Source organism: Elgaria multicarinata, chromosome 1, assembly GCF_023053635.1.
Source record: "Elgaria multicarinata webbii isolate HBS135686 ecotype San Diego chromosome 1, rElgMul1.1.pri, whole genome shotgun sequence".
NCBI classification, from domain to species: domain Eukaryota; kingdom Metazoa; phylum Chordata; class Lepidosauria; order Squamata; family Anguidae; genus Elgaria; species Elgaria multicarinata.
The window spans coordinates 3,917,226-3,936,146 of record NC_086171.1 but is presented as its reverse complement, the minus strand read 5'-3'; the positions used below and the strand labels follow the sequence as shown (position 1 = coordinate 3,936,146).

Sequence of the window (18,921 nt, the reverse complement as noted above, 5' to 3'; positions counted from 1 at the left end):
AATATTCAGGTTGTGGTTTTTTTTAAAAAGATTTAATTTATAAGTATTTTCCAAATAAATTTCATTGTTATCAGTGATGTGTGAGTTTTCCAGAAAATTTTGAATTGTAAAACTTTCCGGAAAAAAATCCAACGCAAATAGGTTAATTTGCATAGGGTCATTTCATTTCATGGGAACTTTTCCAGTTTCCATCAGAAAAATTTTCCAATGCAAATTAGGTTAAGGGGGAGGATGTTTTTTAGTCTTCTCTGTAAGATTCCCAGCATAGTTATTTCTTTCATTCCTTATTAAAATTATTGACCTAAAGTATATTTTATTGATAGATATGTATGCTCAGTTTCCTGACATGTGAGTAGCATTGGCACTGTACATTCCTGACAGTAAATGTGCATTCTTGACAGTTTGGGTTTTCTTGTATAGAGTCTTGTGTTTCTGATGCTGTAGCAATAATTTAATGTACTTCTAATCTAGTCAGACATTAATTACAAATGTAGTAACGGAGTTTACTTTTAAAAGTGTTGAAATATAGTATTACCGAACTAAGTAATACATAAAATAACTGTAGGAATAGAAAATCTGGTTTATGTTTCTAAACAAGCCCTCCCCCACCTGGTGCCCTCCAGATGTTTCAGACTATAACGCCCAGCACCATTGGCCATGCTACATCAGGCTGATGTGAGCTAAAATCCAGAAAATACGGAGGGCACCAGGTTGGGGAAGGCTTTCTTAAAGCAACAAAGTGACTTTAGATCTGGAAAGAGTGCTAAAAAAAAGTATTGCCAATTTTTCAATTTATCCGAAATTTCCATGTTTAAAAAAACAAAAACAAAAAAACCAGGAAAAATGTTTTTGTTCCATGGCCTCAAAATTTCCGGAAATTTCACATCTCTAGACATGTGAATCCAGATGCTATGACCTGTTTGGCGTGACGAAAACAGCTCCCTGTGGGTTGTTTAAGGCATGGTGGCCTGCAGTGCATACCAGCATCATCTGGGAGGGATTTTCATATTCAATACCAAGCCACGGATTGTTGTGTCATGCGAACCCGGGGACTATGGGTTATGTGAGGGTTAAACAATCTTCACATAACCCCACAAGAGGCCACGGGTTATGCAAAGGTTGTTTAACTCTCACATAACCCACAGACCCCAGGTTTACAGGACACAACAAACTGTGTCTCGGCACTAAATATTCAAAATAGCCATCTGCCTGCATCAACAGCCACCATGACTTAAATAACCCACAGTAGGCTGTTTGATTGCATACGTGGGCCCTATGGGTTACTTGTGCATTAAACAAAGTGCTGATATTAACATTTAAAGCCCTAAACGGCTTGGGGCCAGGCTATCTGAAGGAATGCCTCCTCCCGTATGTACCTGCCCGGACCCTAAGGTCATCCTTAGGGGTCCTTCTCCACGAGCCCCTGCCAAAGGAAGTGAGGAGGGGGCTACTAGGAGGAGGGCCTTCTCTGCTGTGGCACCCCGGCTGTGGAATGAGCTCCCTAAGGAGGTTCGCTTGGCACCTACACTATATGCTTTTAGACGCCAGGTGAAGACCTTTTTATTCTCCCAGCATTTTAACAGTCTATAAATAAATTTTAACTTGGCGTTTTCAATTTGTAATTTTGAATTGCTGCTGTTTTTATCTGGTTGAGCTTTTATATTGTATTTTATAGTATGGTTTTATACTGTTGTTTTATACTTTGAATGTTTTTAATTTTTGTGAACCGCCCAGAGAGCAACGGCTATTGAGCGGTATAGAAATGTAATAAATATATAAATAAATTAAATAAATAATAGGTTAACTTAGGTCATTGGGCAGTATAGAAATGCAACAAATAAACAAATAAATAAATTTAACCCCCAAATACTTACAAATTCTGCTATAAAAAGAATGCCAGAAAGCATGCGATGGAACAACAAAATGGCAAACTTATCGGGAAACTAAGTTCTGATGACATGATAGCCCTGAAAGCAAAATATCATGCAAAATGTTTGACTGGGCTTTACAAGCCTCCACGGTGCAAGTCACTTAGCAACGACAATATTCCTCATATTGAGGCAGTAGCTAAATCTTGTCGATTTTTCCTGTATAATATTGCCAGGATTCGATCATTTTTGTCTGTCTCTTCTGCCAAGACGCTTGTTCATGCACTGGTTATTTCACGGTTGGACTACTGCAACCTTCTTCTCTCTGGCCTTCCTTCTTCTCACATCAGTCCGTTGGTTTCTGTTCACCACTCTGCCGCAAAGATCATCTTCTTGGCTCGCCGCTCCGACCATGTTACTCCGCTTCTGAAATCTCTTCATTGGCTTCCAATTCACTTCAGAATCCAATATAAACTTCTCCTGTTAACCTTCAAAGCTTTTCACGGTCTAGCTCCTTCCTATCTCTCCTCTCTCATCTCACACTATTGCCCTGCTCGTGCTCTTCGCTCCTCTGATGCCATGTTTCTCGCCTGCCCAAGGGCCTCTACTTCCCTTGCTCGGCTTCGTCCATTTTCGTCTGCTGCCCCTTACGCCTGGAACGCTCTTCCAGAACATTTGAGAACTACAAGTTCAACCGCAGCTTTTAAAGCTCAGCTAAAAACTTTTCTTTTTCCTAAAGCTTTTAAAACTTGATGTTGTGCAGACTTCTACTGTTACTTTCTACTGTTAGTTTTTCCCTACCCTGTGCCTGCTTACCCTTCCCTGTACCTGTTTGCGTTCTCTTCCCCTCCTTATTGTTTTACTATGATTTTATTAGATTGTAAGCCTATGCGGCAGGGTCTTGCTATTTACTGTTTTACTCTGTACAGCACCATGTACATTGATGGTGCTATATAAATAAATAATAATAATAATAATAATAACGACGATTCATTAGCACTGTGCAGCTATGCAAGGGGCAGCCTTTCCTGCATTACTAAATCTTATGGAATATATTATGAAAAGAACTAACACCACAACCAGTTTTTAGGAGGTTCATAAAAATATTCCAAATAAATGCAAGCTTCTGCCAAATAGGACAACATGGTGCTACACAGTCAGGTTCGGTTACATGACTGTCTCTAATGGGCAAAATAAAACCCTCCCCTTGGTCAGTGTTGCAGGTCTTTCAGCCTGATCCTGCACATCAAAATGCAAAAAAAAATATGTAGATCTTTATCTATATTATGCCACAACTGCACGCAACAAGATTAGGACAAGAGAGCGTTTATCTGTTGTTTTTGCAATTAGGGTGTGTTCCCTTTGCCCACTGGGCACATATTACAAGCTCCGTTGCTGATGGGTTTGCATCATTTCACAAAAGCATGCTAAAAAACACAAACAAACAGGGAAAGAGAAGACACACACGGGGCAAAAATGTAGGACACCCCCCCCCCCCCTACAATTTCAGCTCAGGACTAAAGAGATGAAACATTCTCCATATTCAACTGGAGGAATATGACTAAAATGTAGAAGCATGGATCATACAAAAGACCCACAGGACACGCATACACCGTGGTTTATTTTCCCATGGATTCCCTCCCCCCTCCCATTTCATAAGTTTATTAGCAAAAATGAATGTATGCCCATTGCAAATATATTTATTTATTATTTATTTATTTAGAATATTTATATACCACTCCCCATTGAAAAATTTCGGAGCGGTGTACAAGGTAAAATGAAAATAAAAACAGAATAAAACAGTTAAAACAAAATTTAAAAAGAAGTAAAAAACAGAAATCCAAGGCTGCATGTTAAAGAAAGGCTTCTTGGAATAAAGATGTTTTCAGGAGGCGCCGAAAGGAGTACAAGGTTGGCGCCTGCCTGACCTCCAGAGGCAGGGAGTTCCACAGGAGGGGGGCCACCACGCTGAAGGCTCTTCCCCTGGTGGATTCCAATCGGAGGATGGATCTAGGTGGAACCACCAGGAGCAGGCCCTCGGATGACCTCAGTGACCGTATTTCTTCGATTGTAAGACGCCATCGGTTGTAAGACGCACACTAATTTCAGTACCACCAACAGAAAAAAAGCTTTGATTCTAAGAATAATTGCACTTGCGATTCTAAGATGCACCCCATTTTTAGAGATGTTTATATGGGGGGAAAGTGCGTCTTAGAATCGAAGAAATACGGTACTATTAGGATTGCTTGGCAGTTTCAAAATTGTAAGAAATGTTTTTCGGGTGATTATCCAGGCATACACTTACGTCACTGAAATACGTACGTGTCTCAGAGTGAAATGGAACTAATAAATAGTGACAACGGAACTGAAGGTGTCCCAACAAACTTAGTGGAAGATAGTTGAACTCTGCTGAAATAGATGAGTGGTTGTGAGGATATCATGCACGTTTCTTTGGGTGGCTAAAATTAATTCGTGAGTCAACAGTTTTCAGTACCTTTACTTTCTCTCTCTTACATTTAAACAACATAAGGGAAGTGCAAGTATTCCAATTAAACATTCTACATAATCATAGAATCATAGAATAGCAGAGTTGGAAGGGGCCTACAAGGCCATCGAGTCCAACCCCCTGCTCAATGCAGGAATCCACCCTAAAGCACCCCTGACAGATGGTTGTCCAGCTGCCTCTTGAAGGCCTCTAGTGTGGGAGAGCCCACCACCTCCCTAGGTAATTGATTCCATTGTCGTACTGCTCTAACAGTCAGGAAGTTTCTCCTGATGTCCAGGAAAATGATGTCCAGGAAAATGTGATGTAACATATAAAATCACATTAAGTGTATTTTAATTCTTTTCCTCAAATATTTCAGGTCAAATACTTGTGGTCATTGGGTCAAAAGAAATTACATGTTGCACTTTTTAAAAACTTTATTGTTTGCTTAATACAGATAAAATAAACATGTTTATTTATCTGAAGCTATTGGGGTGGTGGTGGTGGTCCTGGGCTACTCCTGGAGGGTCAGATAGCTGTTGTGCACTTGCCCTGCCTTGACGGGTGCGCCAAGTGCATCCCTTCCTGGAGAAGACGGATCTGGCTACAGTGCACCGCAACTTAATTACCTCCCATTTAGATTACTGCAACATGCTCTAAATGGGGCTGCCCTTGAAGAGTGTTCGGAGACCGCAGCAGTGCAAAAGGCCGCATCAAGATTGTTTTCTAGCAGATGCTTGGTTGACCATGTTAGACTGGTCTTGTACAATTGCAGTGGCTGCCAAACAGGTTTTGGGCACAACCGAAGTGCTGGTTGTTTAAGACCTATGACTAGGGGACAGGATATATGAAAGACCACCTCCGCCCATATGAATCTGCCCTCTTTGGATGCCCTTGTGTGCCCCACCATCAAAAGAGGTTAGGTTGGTGGGAACATGGGACAGGACTGTCGTGTTTCTCAGAAAACTGCTTTCGATGGGAGGCAAATGACAAGGCTTGCTAAGTAATTCACAAAGCTTTTATTAAGCAACAAACGTCTCTTCTACATGAAGAGCTGGACATTCCAGCTGGACATCAGGAAAAACTTCCTGTTAGAGCAGTATGGAATCATTTACCTAGGGAGGTTGTGGGCTCTCCCACACTGGAGTCATTCAAGAGGCAGCTGGACAACCATCTGTCAGGGATGCTTTAGGGTGGATTCCTGCATTGAGAAGGGGGTTGGACTCGATGGCCTTAGGCCACTTCCAACTCTGCTATTCTATAATTCTATGAAGAGAGTCTGATCTCTTGGAAACGTCCCCCTAGGTAAAACTATGCAAACTAAGCAAGACAATTGTCCGACCAAGAATAGGAAGCTGCTTCCCAAACGCCCATAACTTCAGAGAGCCTGGTGCGGAGGCAGGTTCTGGCTTAATCGAACCGACTTTCTCACGCCTTCCTTCCGTCCCGTGCATTTGAGCTTCTGGCAGACCCTAGCATCAGCTAGCTTGTCAGGACACTCACCTCTGGAAGAAGGCTCACTTCCCACCGAGTGTGTAGGATTTGGCCTTGAGGAGGTAAGCTCTGGAGAGGGCTGACTCCCAGCTGGGGAATCACCTGTGAGAGCTTCCTCCCCCACTGGTACAGGCTGGCTGGTGTCTGGCGCTGTGTCTTCTAGTTCTGAATTGGATTCTGATTGATTACCTGAAACATCTTCTCCCAAAACAGGGGCAGTACAGTTAGACATGACAACGACCTTCTCTGTGGCAGAACCCTACCTGTGGAACTCTCTCTCAAAGGAAGTTAAGCTAGCCCCTTCTTATAGGAGGGTTGTTAAAATGTTTCGTTATATATGGCTTTAGTATTTTAAACGTATTGCCTCCACATTCTATTTTAAAATACTCTCCTGCTTTTAATTCTGCTGCCGGTGACGTTTTAAACTTTTACTTTTTTTTTTGAAGTCTTAAAATTGTTTTATGTTTTAATTACAAGTTCTCTTGGGGACGTATTTGAGTCAAAAAGTAACTCATACATCTATAAATAAATAAAATATAAATAAGCTTACAAGCAATAAATAAGCAATCAAGGTCTAGTCTACATATCCTGGACTTTGACAAGTCTTATAGCACATAGTTGTCTAAGGAAAAGCCATCACAGAATTTTAATAAAGGCAGGTGAGGAATACTTCACAATTACAAGAATTCATGCCAATAATCATTAGCTTATATTACTGGGGGGAAGAGAAGATCCTTGCAAATGCTGTTTTGGGCTGCATTAGAAGTATAGCTTCGGCTATTGGGTGGTATAAAAATGTAATAAATGAATAAATAGCTTCCAAATCACGTGAGACTCGATGGCCTTATAGGCCCCTTCCAACTCTACTATTCTGTGATTCTATGATCTTTCTGCCAATCGTGGCCCACCCAAGTTCCCCTAACTCCAACGTTATTGGGAAATAATGATGAAGGCATCCCATGTAGGGCAAAATTAGATTCTGCACCAGGGCAGGCAATACCCCCTGCCATAATATTAAGGCAGCCTAAGAGCTGTTTAGCATCATAAATGAGAGATTACTAAAAGTTTCAAGCAATAAACTCTTACCATAATTAAATTCAGCTTTTAAATTATCGTTGCTGTCACTCAGTTGCTGATAGATGTAGCTATTAGTTGGTGGTGGGGAGTTTAAAAAAACACCAGAATGACTTTCAAGTTTTATCATGTTTGGATAATTACTTGCTAATGTGCCCAGAGATAAAAAATTATTGCAAGTTTTCAAGATTAAGCGAAATAAATGGTACGCTAATTTACTTTGAGCAATTATGCAGCTGCTAATATAGCACCACTGGCCCAAAATCATACCCTTGTTTTTTGAGGTAAAAACTCTCTTTACTTATCCCGTGAAAAGCAGAAAGATTTGATAGAATTGCAAGGGAAGAACTGTATCTGTTAAATGGTAGGTAACTCACTATGGTATTTACACCAGTTGCAGCTATAAAAACAAATTGTTGCATCTTGATTCCATTTCTGGAAACTCTCAGGGCTGCACTTCAGAGGTGGGCGGGGCCAAAGGCAAAATGGGTAGGGCCTAAAATACCACCATATTGTGTTTTAAAGCTCCTACAGCCAGTACAGAAAGGCATTTCAACCATTTAGAAGTGGGGGACCACACACACACACATACACAAGCCTAGAATAGAATAGAATAGAATAGAATAGAATAGAAAAGAATAGAATAGAATATTTATTTCTTACCCGCCTCTCTCTCTGGATCAAGGCGGGGAACAACATTAAATATAAAATCACAACAAAATGCATAAAACTAGTTAAAAACATATACAACTAATACAATATTAAAAGAACAATTGGACATGTTAAAAAAACATCTGGGTAAGAGATCAGTCTTTATGGCTTTCTTAAACTGGGCAAGACTATTAAGTCGACGAATCTCCTCCGGCAGGCCATTCCACAGTCTGGGAGCGGCAGAAGAGAAGGTCCTCTGGGTAACAGTTGCCAGCCTAGTTTTGGCTGATTGTAGTAAATTCTTCCCAGAGGACCTAATTGTGTGGGGCGGATTGTACAAGACAAGGTGATCCCGGAGATAACACTTTGTACTTCGCCCGGAAACTAATTGGCAGCCAGCGGAGTGATTTTAAAGTTGGTGTAATATGGTATGCTTTAGGGTGGATGACCAAGCTGGCTGCCACATTTTGAATTAGTTGAAGTTTCTGGACTAGGTACAAAGGTAGCCCTATGTACAGCTCTATGCATTGCAGAAGTCGAGCCTCAAAGTTACCAGCGCGTGTACTACCATCTTTAGGTCTTCTAACTTTAGGAAGGGGCACAGCTGGCGTATCAACTGAAGCTGAAAGCAGGCACCCTTGGCTGTCACATCTATCTGGGCTGTCATTTGGAACGACAGATCCAGAAGCACCCCTAAGCTGTGGACACAGTCTTTCAGGGGGAGTGCAACCCCATCCAGAACTGGTTGACACACCTCCAAAATCAGGTTAGGGCCTTTGACAGTAAGCACCTCTGTCTTATAGAATGATAGAATCATAGAATAGCAGAGTTGGAAGGGGCCTACAAGGCCATCGAGTCCAACCCCCTGCTCAATGCAGGAATCCACCCTAAAGCATCCCTGACAGACGGTCGTCCAGCTGCCTCTTGAAGGCCTCTAGTGTGGGAGAGCCCACCACCTCCCTAGGTCACTGATTCCATTGTTGTACTGCTCTAACAGTCAGGAAGTTTTTCCTGATGTCCAGCTGGAATCTGGCTTCCTTTAACTTGAGCCCGTTATTCCATGTCCTGCACTCTGGGAGGATCGAGAAGAGATCCTGGCCCTCCTCTGTGTGGCAACCTTTCAAGTCTTTGAAGAGTGCTCTCATGTCTCCCCTCAATCTTCTCTTCTCCAGGCTAAACATGCCCAGTTCTTTCAGTCTCTCTTCATAGGGCTTTGTTTCCAGACCCCTGATCATCCTGGTTGCCCTCCTCTGAACACACTCCAGCTTGTCTGCTTCCTTCTTGAATTGTGGAGCCCAGAACTGGACGCAATACTCTAGATGAGGCTTAACCAGGGCCGAATAGAGAGGAACCAGTACCTCACCAATGACACCAAATTATTTAAGGTGGTTAAAACAAACAGGGATTGTGAGGAGCTCCAAAAGGATCCCTCCAAGCCGGAAAAGTGGGCATCCACATGGCAGATGCGGTTCAATGTGATGCACGTTGGGACAATAAATCCCAACTTCCAAGTATAACCTGGTCGGATCTGAGCTGGCTGTGACTGACCAAGAGAACTTGAGGTTATGGTGGACAGCTCGATGAAAATGTCAACCCAGTTTGTGACGGCTGTAAAGAACGCAAACTACATGTTAGGAATTATTAGAAAAGGAATTGAGAATAAAACTGCCAGTATCACAATGCCTTTATACAGATCTATGGTGCGACCACCCTTAGAATAGTGTGTACAGTTCTGTTCACCATACCTAAAAAAAGTTATTGTAGAACTAGAAAAAGTGCAGAAAGGGGCAACTAAAAGGATCAAGGGGCTGGAGCATCTTCGTTACAACACCTGGGATGTTTAACTTGGAAAAAAGGAGGCTAAAGGGAGACCCGGTAGAGGTGTACAAAATTATGCGGATAGGGAGACATTTCTCCATCTCCCATAATGGTAGAACCAGGGGTCATCCCATGAAACTGATTAGTAGGCGATTCAGGCCAGATAAAAGCAAGTATTTCTTCACACAGTGCATAGTTAAACTATGGAATCCGCTACCACAAGATGTGGCGATGGCCACCAACTTGGATGGCTTTAAAAGGGGTTGGATAAATTCCTGGAGAGAGGGCTATCAATGACTGCTAGTTGGGATGGCTATGTGCTACCTCCAGTATATGAGGCAGTAAGCCTATATACACCAGTTGCTGGAGAACAAGAGTGGGCTGCTGCTGCTGCTGCACTGCGTCCTGCTTGTGGGTCTCTGGTCAACAGCTGGTTGGCCACTGTGTGAACTGAGTGCTGGACTAGATGGACCCTTGGTCTGATCCAGCATGGCTCTTCTTATGTTAACTGCCTTTCACCAGGCGCTTCATTGGCTGGATGATATAAGTGGGTGTGGTTATAGTCATTGACATCATCGCCCCAGTTGTTTGGCCTTTTTCCATGTGGAGAGAGGCACCGAGTTCAGTGCCTCTCCCAGCACAGAGCAAGACTTGGCTGGTCCTGGGAGGAACACCGGCTCCTCCTGGCACCTGCCAAGGCCCCAGCTTTGCATCGCAAGTGCTGTATGCCATGCAAACAGACTCAGGTGCTGCCAGGAAAAGCGGCCACTCCTCTCAGGGCCTCCCACGTCCACGGCTGAGATCAGAGATAACAGAGGGGAATCTTCCGGGGGGGGGGGATTTCTCCAAGACTCCTGAAGGAACCGCAAAGAGGCTCTGTGAGCTGGATGGGAAGGCTCTGCGTGCTAGATTAGCCCCACAAGATGGAGGTTCCCTTCCCATGCTTTAGACACACTTGAGAAGGGCTCGTTTCATACGGCCCTCTGCTCCATTTCAGCCCAATTTCAAGAACGTTTTGACAAGTGTGGTCTGTGCTTTCCCTGGCAGCCTTCTGCATGGAGAAGAAGAGGGAGGAGGAAAAGGAGCAACAGAAAGAGAGAGAAAAGAGGATGTCAGGATGAGAAAAGGGGTGACCCACCATTTTTACTTCTGACGCTGCCCGCTATCTTAAAATTATTTCTAGACTGCCTTTAAGAGTGGGAACCCTCTCACTGCTGCATTCAGCCCTGCTCAATGCCAACACGAGGCCCTTGACAGATTACCCACAAGGAAAATCGATGCTTGACAGAAAAAAGGTTCCTCGTCCCTGATTCCAAGTCTATCAATCATCTTTTGAATAAAGAACAGTTTGGGGGAAGGAATACTTCTACTCTATGCTGCCTTCAAGATTATGTTCTTGGCTGTACCATTCCCTGTCTGAATTGGGGGGGGGGGGAGAGGAAACACCCAACAGCCAGCAAGGATTTGATGCCATTTGTGGCTTTAGCTGAATAAAAGGTTTGTTTACACTGCACTGTAAGTTGAGCATGATTTAGCGTTCTCATCCTTTGTAACCTCTAGATTTCAAGCGGTTGCAACAATATTTTGGCTGAAAGCAAACATGGGCTCAGGCTCCAAACAGTCATCACTAGGAGACAATTCCTTTGCCAACTTAGTTACAAGAGCTTCGCCACCTGGATTTCAAAGACATTTGTGTATACAGTTTTTAGAAAAGGACAAGGAAGCTTCTCTGGCATGGCAGTTGGAGAATCGTCTGTGAGATGGGGCGGGGGAACTCTCTGTGCCTATAACTGCTACATTTATGAACCACAAAACTGAATATAAAGCTGCCTTACACAAAGTCAGACCCCTCAATCCAGCTAGCCTGGTACTGTTTACTCTGACTGGGAACAGCTCTCCAAGGCTTCAGGCAGAGATGTCTTCCCCAGCACAGCTGAAATCCTCTAACTGTAGATTAAACCTGGGACTTCTGCATGAAAAGCATTAAGCAAGGGTCTCTCCCTATCCATCTTGGCTACAGATATCCGCAGCTACTATCCTCTTTTCAATGTGGGTGGTCTGCTAGAGGGGCTAAGCAACAGCAGTGACCTGGGCACAGAACATTTATGATGCTTAAATGTTACTTCTGCGTACCCCTTTCATCACATAGAAGCTGACCTTGGGACTCCTACAATGCAGCCTAGGGAAAACATGAAGTGGGCAGCTGCTTTGCCACTCTCAGTTGGATCAACCAAGACCAGAAGCAGCAGCTCAATACATGCACATCACTCTCTGCAAGGGAGGAGACAAGGATGGAAAGCAAACCTGGAGGCCGGTGAAAGGCTAGAAGCAAATTGTTCAGGGTCACCACTACCTAAAGCTACACCCTGGGATGAGAACCACTTGGCACTGCTGCTGTAACACCCTCAATGGCATCAGCTGCAGGCCTGAAGGTACCTACTTGTGAGACATTCCCAGGTTAAGGCTCTCACTGACCACGGGAATCTCCCACAATTCCTACTGACCAGAATGCTTTAATTAGGAGCTGGGTGTACTCAATGGAACTTTTTCTAGCCTTAGGAGACTTGCTATGACGAGATCACATGGACCATATAAACATACCATATATCCCTAGTCACATAATATTTGTCATTTACTACATATATTAAATCTCATCAGCACTTCGGGACCTTTCTATTCCCCAAATGTCTATTGAAGAACACCTGCAGTGTGCCATCCCTGATGCTTCACAACCATCATAATTGCTTTTAAATTATATATTGTTTTAACTTGGATTATGGTTTAATTTGTTTTTAACTGTCTCTGCAGAGGCCACCAGTGAGGGAGGAAGCAGCAGCCAGGCACCTCTCCACCGTGCCTGGGTCCAGCTCCAGCTCAGAGCCCCCTCCCTCCTGCTGTCACCTGTAACTGCTGAACTTTCCAACTAAGATTGTAGTGCCTGAATTTGCTTTCCTTTTTCCCCTCCTCCTCCTCCCTCCCAAACCCCTTTCCTTTTGTGTCATGTCTTTTAGATTGTAAGCCTGTGGGCAGGGACTGTCAAGAAATACTTTTGTAAGCCGCCGTGAGAGCCTTTTTTGGCTGAATGGCAGCATAAAAATCCTTAAATAAATAAATAAATCCCTGATGCTTCACAACCATAATTGCTTTTAAATTATATATTGTTTTAACTTGGATTATGGTTTAATTTGTTTTTAACTGTGTATATTTATTGTTTTATACTGTATGTTTTTATCTGTACGCCGCCCTGAGTTCTTCGTGATATAGGACGGGATATAAATATTTTAAATAAATAATCCAGCAGTTCCCTCTCTTTCACCAGCAGTATCTGTCCATGGAGCACACGCACAACCAGCTCTAAGGGAATTACCACCCGTTCACCCTCTTACAACTTGATCCTATGGATGCCTATATGGTTCGGGTCCAGGTTATTTGAAAGAACGTATTCTCCCTTATGAGCCTGCCCGTGCTTTGAGATCTTCTGGAGAGGCCCTTCTTTTAGTCCCACCTTCTTCGCAGGCACGCTTGGTGGGAACATGGGAGAGGGCCTTCTCGGTGGCTGCTCCGGTGCTCTAGAACTCTCTTCCCGGGGAAGCTAGGCTGGCTCCCTCCTTGATGGGCTTTCGGAAGCAGGCTAAAACTTTTTTGTTCAAGCAGGCCTTTGGAGAATAATCCAGCCCTCCATCTATGTTAATGTTTTATAATTTTGTTGTGTATTTTTTAATTGTTTATGGTTTTGTTTCCCTCCCCCCCCCCCCATGTATATTTTAAACTTTGTAAGGCCGCCTTGAGGCCCAGCATTGGGCAAAAGGCGGGATACAAATAAATATAATAATAATAATAATAATAATAATGCCAGCAAAGATTTCCACTGAGCAGGAAGAGGAAGCCCTCACAGTTGAGTGGCAAGCTACGCAAACCAACACATTTTTTAAAATGTATTATTGCATTTATAACCTGCCTTTTTCCTCCAAGAAACCCCAGGAGGCATACGTAATTCTCCGCCTCTCCATTTCTATCCTCACAACAATAACCCTGTGAGATAGGTTGGGCTGAGAGTCTGTGACTGGCCCAAAATCACCCAATGGGTTTCCATGGTCGAGTGGGGGCTAGAACCCGGATCTCCTGCCTCCCACTTTAGCCACTACACCACGCAGTAAGTGGTACACACATCATCCATGTGTGTGCCACTTACATATTAGCCTAAGCAAGCAAACTAACAACAACAAAAAAGCAGATCCCTGTGGTAAAGTTACATTGTAAGTTTTGACAATGGGGAAGTGCACCTGCTTATTTTGCATAAATCTGATCTCTAGCACGCTGTGTTCTGAATTAGTGCTGTTCCGGAATATGGGAGACGGAGATAGATGGGAAATAATACAAGCAAACAAGAGGAAGGGGGCTGTTTTGATTTCCTCAGAGCCTTAAGATCAACCAATGAGGCCCTGCTATAGGTTTCACCCCATCAAAGGTGAACTTGTCATGTACCAGGAGTAGGGCTTTTTCTGAAGTGGTCCTGGTATTACGGAAGGGGACGTTGCATGAAATTCACTTGTTTTCTTTGGCTTCCTTATGTAAAAACACGCTTTTAGCAGTTAAGATTTTTACTGGAAAGTGCTTTCCTACTATTCCTTTATTTAATTTTAGTCATCATTTTAAGGATTTCTTTTTTAAAAAAAAACTCATTTTCAATTCATTTTGTAAGCTGCTCTGTGAACCTTGTTAATAAATAAGTAGTAAAATTCTATGTCATAAGGGAAAAACAGACTATATAAGACATAGAGGTTCTACTCCCTCCCTTTTGTTTTCAGAAGATGTTTCTAGGGTGAGGTTTTCAAATGTCTCAGTAACTTGCTTAGTGTGTGGGGGAAACGGCCAGACAAATCTATATTTAGCACGACCAGAATCACAAAAGGCAGACTGCTTCCCAGATTACATTTTTTCTTTACTTTCATTCTGAAAACGTTTGTGGAAAATAGGCAGAAAACCACCATAGGCAACATCTTTGAAATGTGGGAATGTTCAGGTTGCAGTACTGTAACCTAAAGCTGACCACCTGAACTTGTGCATAGGTTGTGAATCTGGGACTTCTACTTAAACGGTTCACCTCAGTTAATGCAGGCTGACAGGTTTTAGGGAAGGTCTCTTGAACCTGAAAAGGTCAGGGAGGCATGTCTCAAGACAAGCATAAAAATAAGTATTATTGACGCTGACAGTACTGTTCTGCATCTGAGATGACTGCTGTGGATACAACAAACAAAATACTCTGGTGATGAAATGGCACCTGAGAACCAACACACACATACACACACAAAACATAAGAGGCTGTGCTGTTTGAATGTAAATAAAGTGTAACAAACACTGGAAGAAGTAGGACAAATAACTACACTATACTGCATTAAAATATAAGGGATTCTGAGCACTGTGGTGCTAGAAAAGGCTTCACTTGCATTACACCACCTGAAAAGTTCCTTTATTCAGCCATTTGGCTTCTCTCGATGAAGTATATGATACGTGCCTTCTTCAGGCATCTATGTGGTGATCTGAGCCACTGTAAGCATACTAAACTAGTAGTCCCGGCTCTTCATTGACAAAATTCCAAATGAATCTTTTGACCTACAAAGGATTTGCATGGCTTGGGGCCTGCATAACTTAAACACTGTCTCATAATGACCCATAAAGACAGACTGAGATCATCCTAGGGGGAGAGCATCTTTCAAGAATATCAGATAAGTAGTGAACTTAAACAAGGACAAAAGAAAAGGCTTTCTTGACAATTGTTTCCCAACTCTGCATTTCCTTCTTAAGGTTCAACAAAACCAGAGCACTTGGAAGAAGATATATTACAAACTTCCCTGTTTGGACAAGCCTATAACAGGAGTGGATAAATGAAAGTTGCTTTTAGTACTATACTTTAAGGATATATTTTATAAGTTTACTTTAGCAGCTGTCTTTCAACTCCTTAACATCGTTAGCACGGTGTTTTCAGCTGCAATATTCTGTGTTAATACAGATGGTTACCAACTTTGAGGTCTTGTCAATGAAGTAAGAAATAAACCACCATAGAAATTTGAAATAATTTCCAGGCCCTGTATATGCACACAAGTAGGCACACACACACACACCTGCATTTTACGTAGGAAGAAAAGTAACTTGTTTAAAAGGCATACTTATGCCCCTACAGGCACACATAAACTTGATCCATCACCTGAGACAAATTATGTCCACACATCCAGTTTGTGCAAGGTATATTTTAAAATGCTTCCTTAACTTAGCCGAGAAAGTCAGCATTATCAGGCAAGCAGTTCTTAAAAAAAAAATGCCACAACAGTAGCCACGCCTCCTACCCTTCACTTTCATGCCCTCAGAGACAATCATTAGTATCTTTAATAAGGAAATGATTGTGAAGAGGTGCAGGTGTAGGGCAAATCTTTTTTCCAGAGCCATTACTGCCTCCCTGATGCATTACAACTATAAAATAATTGAGCAAACTACCTTGCTCTGTTTGATTATATCCACCTAAATGTGTTTTGCTGGTAGCGAAACATTCTACTGATGGCTAAAAGTTACTGGTAATCTGCTCTGCAGGAATAGAAGAAAAAGATGTATCCACAGGAGGCTTGGGAAGTAATCCCCCAAGCGGCACAAAATTGTCCATGAGTCTCACACTAGCTATAGATTCTAAACTGTTTAAAAAAATAAGTTTTGAGAGGACTTTGTTTCAAAGAGTTTAAAGAACAAAGCCTTGCCTAAACCACCTTTCGGCTGCCTCTACCATCACCGGATTCTTCTAATCCCACCCACCCACCACAAATATTATTGTGCCTTACTTTTCTCACACCTGATTTATCCATCAGATGTAGAACGTAAGCTCAGGGCGAGGACCATGTGACTTCCACATTCTGCACAGCTCCTAACCCTGTGGAAGCTAACCTTTGTAACACATGTGTCATCAGTTCAAAGTATGAGACAGTAGTGCCTGGGAATGGCTCAGACTCCAATCTACTTAAGCAGGGGCTGCCAACAACATAGCGCAGGAGAGAGTGCAAGACTGCATGCCAGGGCCAGATCAAGAGACCTTCCAGCTCCTATCTGGGTATGCCCCTGCATCACCTATGCCAGAGGTTGGCTAACCATCAGCTAGCCCATGCTTGCCATTAAATATATCTTTAGTCATAATAGCAACAGCTCAAGGATTCTAGTAAAAAAAAAATGCAAGCCTGAACTCTGCCCATCCCTGTTCTACCCAAATATTATTATAAAGAGAGAGCACAAAACTTTGTTGGTTAGTTTGGGCCAGTTTCTGGAGTTGGCTTTCTGGATGGGTGATTTACTGAACTATTTAACTGATGTGTTCTATTTTATAACTTGTATACCAATGTCTGTTACAGGGATGTTGCTGCTTTCTACTTTACCACATTGACCCTGTTCAGATGACACACTAAGCCATGGTTAGGCCGCTAACCCTTTTGTAAGAAATGGTTAGTGAGCAGCTAAACCGTGGTTATGCAGCCACCATGGTTAGGAATTGCTCACAGAACACGATAGGACATGGTTCACATAACACGCTAAGTCGTAATTTTTAGCTCAAAACGCTTAACCACTTTGGCTTATTGTGTCGTCTGAACAGGGTCACTGTATTCTATGATGCTTTTAGTTTGCAGAAAAGGTGGCATATAAGTTTTCTAAATAAATAAATGAATCCCCCAAAACTGTCCATATTAATATTAGTAGATGCACTCAAATGGAATAATAAGCCTTATCTTGAATGAGCTGTGTGTTTGTACATGCAACCTGCACATTCTAGCTTGGCTCCTCCTCCTAACATGACCAGTTTCATTTACAAGCCAGGATCATAAACTAGGGTTTATTCTTGGTTCATGAATCCTGGTTTGTTTGGGAGAAACAAGCCAGGATCCCCAATTTATGGGCAGACCAGAGATTTGAACCCATTCTGAGAATTACAAAGTACAGAAGAAGATGACATATATTTTAAAATATACCTGGAGCAAAATTGGAGGGGGGGGAGCTGTCAATTTGAAGGATGGTGGGACATGAAGATGAAAAATATTCCAGCTTTTGCAAAAGCTATTTGAAAAGGTCCTTTTGTGATGCTTTCCATTTTCCGATAATCACATCTAGTAAATGCTTTTTAAAAAATACAGAAACATCCGTGACTTAATTCAGTTCACCTATCTGGATATTTTTCATAACCAAACAGACGGAAGAAGCTCCATTTGGTTTGCTGTGGAACCTGTCTTGACAGTTTCAGCTATAGTGCAGTAACTGGAGTGTTTCTTCTACTTCTACTACCACACAAAAATGAACTTGACCAATACAGCTGATCCTGTCAGTTTATAAAATATTGCACTTCATTAGATGAGCTACCTCCTACCTCATCCATCTAGTTTAAAACTCACTTCTCTCTGCAGTAATCACATTAAGAAAGAAAAAAAGCTGCACTACACACAGGGCGATTGATTTGCCAACTTTTAGTTAAGAGATGAAGCCAATTAGCCAATTCTGTAATTTTCCAAAGGACTACTTTACACATAGAATTCTAGAAGTGCCGCTGCACAGAATTGTAACTGCCTGCATTCATTAAGCAGGGAAAATTAACAAGCATTACACCTCCTTTCCCATTCCAATAAAAAACCAGAAAGCTGTCTGTAGCTTTACTAAGGATAAGCTGTCTGCCCTATTTCAGGAACCATGTTTGTTGGAAGCCATCTTCTCCAGCAAGCAAAAAAAAAAAACATGCTGCAGCCATGATGGTTTATTTTCAAACCGCTCCATGCCCCCTCCTCTCCACTTTGATAGCCAGCTATCCTTTCCAGTTGGTTCCAAAAATGCCATTGTAGCACATTTTAAACATTTGTGGCATTTTCAGGGAGACTGGAAGGAGATATTGTTCAAGATAAAGCTCAGATAGTGATTTAAACACAGGCACAACTGAACTCTGAGGAAGAATGGCTTTATAAAGCACTTTCTCTTACACTCTCATCACTCCCCCCCTCCACCTTGCTTAGGCAGAAAGATCCAATAATTTGATTTCACAGCTACAAAAGATATGAACACCGAAAACACAAGCAAGAGGAGGACACCCTCACTGCAGAAGACACAATTTGTATTTTATCCAACAATTCAGCCATTGCAAAGAGTAAAAAGGTATTAAAAATAAAATTTAAAGGCCAAGCTGTTTAAAAAGTTGTATTTAAAAATAACAGTGACAAAGGCCAGTCTCTTAAAAAATTGACGCTTGTGCAACTGCCGACATTGTGAAAATAATTTTCATCCAAAACTGAAGAGTCGTGAGCAGTACTTACTGTTCCAACAACTAAGATTACCTGTTAAGAAAGGGCATTTGTAAAAGTATTTCTCATGAGTAGAAAAACCAAAACATTGCTGGTTAGTAAAAGAGAAGCTGAATTCAAATTTGAAAGTGTTTCACATGCCACTAATTTCAGAAGTCATGTAAGACATACTTTTGCATAGTTATCGAAAGATGTAGTATTTTGCAAAAACAAAGGTTTA

At 42.2% G+C, this 18,921-nt stretch overlaps 1 protein-coding gene across 3 annotated transcripts in view; it reads right to left on the bottom strand.

Annotated features, from left to right (window-relative positions):
• SETD2 (SET domain containing 2, histone lysine methyltransferase) overlaps positions 1–18,921 on the bottom strand; it is an 89,843-nt gene that overhangs the window by 67,159 nt on the left and 3,763 nt on the right. The window lies entirely within an intron of this gene.